Raw genomic sequence first — 4984 nt, forward strand, 5'->3', positions numbered from 1 at the left:
CTTGCGAAGCACTAAGTGCATCTCATGAGGCGGAGAGTTCCGCAGTCGCAACAGAGTCAGCACCCAGAGTTTTATTGCAGGATATTTGGCAACATATTCTTGATGCGTTGACGGTGGATTTAGTTACAGGATTTCAGCAGGGAGTTATGAAAAGTGCCATGGTTGAAAATGAACCAGCGTGGGCCCTGCAAACATCCTTTTCATGGCGCATTCCTGGCTGTTTGTGCTCATGATGGTGGTGGGGCGGCCACTGCTTTCAACGCTGTTTGTACCCGCAAACGTTTTGGGGAGGTCACATTGCTCCATTTGCAACCCGTGCTGAGAGGTGTGAGGAGACCCCTGTTCCCCTCACAGAGCTACAATTTCCAGAGTTGCCTGCGAAGAGGGCTTGGCTGTTAAACTACACTGGAATTGTGAGGGAAATAGGGGTCTCCAAACAACTCTTGGCACCCTTGACAAACTACGGTTCCAATAATAATAATAACACAAATTTACTATTTGTACCCCGCCCATCTGGCTGGGTTTCCCCAGCCACTCTGGGCGGCTTCCATAGAGACAAAAAATGCACTAAAATGTCACACATTAAAAACTTCCCTGAACAGGGCTGCCTTAAGATGTCTTCTGAATGTCAGGTAGTTGTTTATCGCTTTGACATCTGATGGGAGGGTGTTCCACAGGGCGGGTGCCACTACTGAGAAGGCCCTCTGCCTGGTTCCCTGTAACTTGGCTTCTTGCAGGGAGGGAACCACCAGAAGGCCCTCAGTATCCGGGCAGAATGATGGGGGTTGAGATGCTCCCTCAGGGAGCCTTATCTGAGGACCCAGTTGGCTGAAGACCCACCTAGCTTCTGTCAAATCTTATCCAAACCCACCCCCTGTAACTTGGCTTCTCGCAATGAGGGAACCGCCAGAAGGCCCTCAGCGCTGGACCTCAGCAACCGGGCAGAACAATGGAGGTGGAGACGCTCCTTCAGGTATACTGAACCCATGGCTGTTTAAAGTGACATGATGCTGTTTTAAATGTACAGCGGTACCTCAAGTTAAGTACTTAATTCGTTCCGGAGGTCCTGAAACTGTTCTTAACCTGAAGCACCACTTTAGCTAATGGAGCCTCCTGCTGCCGCCGCACTGCTGGAGCACAATTTCTGTTCTCATCCTGAAGCAAAGTTCTTAACCTGAAACACTATTTCTGGGTTAGACGAGTCTGTAACCTGAAGTGTATGTAACCTGAGGTACCACTGTATAGCCTGGATGGATAGTGTGGACGGGGTCTCAGTGTGATTTAACCGGCAGTATATTGCACTACAACTGTGGGGAACCAGGGTTTGAATCGCTTCTCAGCTATGACCTTGGGAGCCACTCGCTGCCTCTTAGGCTAACCTACCTCACAGGGCTGATATAATTATTTATCCATCCATCCATCTATCTATCTATCTATCTATCTATCTATCTATCTATCTATCTATCTATCCATCTATCATCTATCTATCTATATCTATCTATCTATCTATCTATCATCTATCTATCTATCTATCTATCTATCTATCTATCTATCTATCTATCTATCTATATCTATCTATCTATATCTATCATCATCTATCTATCTATCATCTATCTATCTATCTATCTATCTATCTATCTATCTATCTATCATCTATCTATCTATCTATCATCATCTATCTATCATCTATCTATCATCTATCTATCTATCATCTATCTATCTATCTATCTATCTATCATCTATCTATCTATCATCTATCTATCTATCTATCTATCTATCTATCTATCTATCTAATCTATCATCTATCTATCTATCTATCTAATCTATCATCTATCTATCTATACATACATACATACATACATACATACATACATACATACATACCGTATTTTTCGCCCTATAAGACGCACTTTTCCCCCTCCAAAAATGAAGGGGGAATGTGTGTGCGTCCTATGGGGCGAATGCAGGCTTTTGCTGAAGCCTGGAGAGCGAGGGGGGTCAGGAAGCTATCCGTGGGAGAGCTGCGCGGCTTGCGGAGAGCTGCCTGCACCCCGAAGCCTAGGGCGCGCTAAGCTCAGCACACCGCAGGCTTTGGGCTTCGCGTAGCTCTCTGCTAGCCGTGGGAGAGCTGTGCGAAGTCTTTTCTGGGGGCTTCCCCCGCCCCAGCCCCACACCTGGGGGGGAAAATAAAATATTTTTTCTTTATTCCCCCCCCAAAAAACTAGGTGCATCCTATGGGCCGGTGCATCCTATGGGGCGAAAAATACGGTACATACATACATACCCCACCCATCTGGCTGGGCTTCTCCAGCCACTCTGGGTGGCTTCCAGCAGAATATTAAAACACAGCAATTCATCCAAAGCTTCCCTAAACATGAGGATAGGGTGGGGAGGGGAAGCGCTAGGTGCACCAGCTTGAGAGAAAGGTGAGACAGAAACGCGAGAAAATAATAACAACATTGAAAACGCCAGCTACCCCCTGCCTGCCCCCTAAATGGCAGTACCTTGTGTCACCCTCGCTGGCACAGGAAGGCAGCTGCGCTGATCAGTTCCATAATTAATTTCCCAGCCTGCTATTTTGCAGCCTCAACAGCTTCTGTTTGTTACACCACAGTTGTGCCTGTTGCCCAACTGGCCCCGTGCCACAGGGGCAGGGGAAATGCCAGCAGAGCCAGGAGTAGGATAAATGGCTGGCACTCTCGCTCACAAGCCGGGCAACTGCTGGTCGGCCTGTGCAGTCCGCTAGTCCCTAATTGGCTTAATTTTTTATCCTGGCAGGCAGCATTTCTCTCCGCCTCTCTCTCGTGGATGTGAGTGGGTGTGCGGTTAATGGGAAGGAGAGAGATCTGCGTCTGAACCCCACTGGGGCCGTCGCTTAGGAGAGGGCAATCTTCCAGCGGTCTGGCTTTGGACAAAAGTCACTAAGCAGCCTCTGCTCTGGCTTTAGGTCTCTCTGTTCTTTCCCATCCAGAAATCATGGAATCATAGACTGGTAGTTGGAAGGGACCCCAAGGGATTCGGTCAGCCAACCAGCTACAAATCCACCTGTTTCCTCATCCAGACCACATTTTTCCAGCTTCTCTGCAAAGATTTCAAGGGGGACTTGATCAAAGCCTCCCTCAAATCAAGATACACTACGTCCACAGCATTCCCCTGATCCACCAAGCTTGTCATTCCATCCAAAGAAGAAATGAGACTTGTTTTTCAGAAACCCATGCTGGGTCTGAGTTATCACAGCACCCTTTTCTAAGTGCTTTCAGACAGACCATTCAATTATCTGTTTCAGGACTTTTCCTGGTGTTGACGTCATGGTGGCCGGTCGGTAGAATAGAGATCATGTATTCTGGGCAAATACAGCATCCTTCGCCAACTCTATTCCTCTAGATATAGGGGACATTACGATGGGCCCCAAAACTGGAATCAACACGGCTCCAGGATCCGGGCCGGGGGGGGGGGGAGTCCGCAGACAAGTAGAATGGTCACTGCCGGCATTTTACTATTTTAAGGCCTGAAAAGGTTTGGGCTCAGGTTATTTGAATAACCACCAACAGCAGCTGTATGAGGTTGGCAAGTGCTGGTGGCAAGCAGAGCCTTCTCGGTGGTGACCCCCTATTTGTGGAATTCCTTCCCGGGTCTGGTGTTAGCCACCCTGAGCCTGGTCTTGGCTGGGGAGGGCATGGTATAAATAAAATTTATTATTATTATTATTAGTTGGCAGGAGCTGGGACAGAGCAACGGGAGCTCACCCCGTGGCGGGGATTCGAACCACCGACCTTCCGATCAGCAAGCTCAAGAGGCTCAGTGGTTTAGACCAGATCCAGACCAGACATCAAATAGAGGACTGTCCTGTGCAACGTAGGTTCCCTGGCTACCCTGGTTAGAGAAGAAGGAAGCAAACATAGTGTTACATTTGCAGACAGAAAAGCTCTGTTCTGAGTCTGTTCCGTACTGTACGGAGCCTTGCTCACTCCCATTTAGGGTCCAACAAAGATTAACATTAATGCAATGAAATTGCGGCCCGTTGCACATTCCCCCCCCAAATAAATTAACAAAGGTCTCCTTGGACATATAAAGCGGCCTAGCTTGCTGCCCAGGTTTCTCTGCAAAAGGGAATAGCAGGTGCTCTGTTTCCCTAATTTCTTTTGGCATCAAAGCCAATACTGCGCCCCCACAGGACCAGCAAGCTGATAGATGGAGGGCGGCATTTATTGACTGCCTGAAGATTGCAATTCATAAACCAGCCCCTCATGTTTGCAGCCAGCGCTTGCAAGAAGGAGGCAAGGAGGGAGGCTGCTCTTTGCGTCGTTCACCCACATTGCTCTTCTGCTTTCGCCTCAGGTCCCCCTCCTCACCCCATCCCCGCCAAAGGCAGCCATTTTCTCCACAAGACCAGCTTCGCCTCCTAAATACAGGCCCAGCTTTGATGCAGCCTGAGGCTGGCAAGGGCTGTCCGAGGAGGGCAACTTCTCAGTTGTCTCTCTCTATGCTGTGGGGAGACCTCTTGGGTTTGACCTCAATGCACATAGGGACGCTTTTTCTCTCCACTTCTGTAAGCTTTTTGGGGAGCTTTGCTCCAGGCGCTTGAATTCATGAGGTAAAATCTAGAGGAGTTTAGGGTGGGGCCTTGTCTGTGATAGAGCCTTCCTGGAGATGGACCAAGTCCATTTTTCAAGTGATGAAGATAAGCATCTTAAAGATGCTTGAGGATTATTATTAGAGTTAGGTGGGATTGTGCTTTCCTGGTACACTCATTTGGACATTTCTAATGGAAATTTGGCTACCTCATGAGAAGAGAAGACTCCCTGGAAAAGACCCTGATGTTGGGAAAGATGGAGGGCACAAGGAGAAGGGGACGACAGAGGACGAGATGGTGGGACAGTGTCATAGAAGCTACAAACATGAGTCTGACCCAACTGCGGGGAGCCAGTGGAAGACAGGAGTGCCTGGCGTGCTCTGGTCCAGGGGGTCATGAAGAGGCGGACAC

Source organism: Podarcis muralis, chromosome 14 (genome assembly GCF_964188315.1).
Source record: "Podarcis muralis chromosome 14, rPodMur119.hap1.1, whole genome shotgun sequence".
Classification (NCBI taxonomy): domain Eukaryota; kingdom Metazoa; phylum Chordata; class Lepidosauria; order Squamata; family Lacertidae; genus Podarcis; species Podarcis muralis.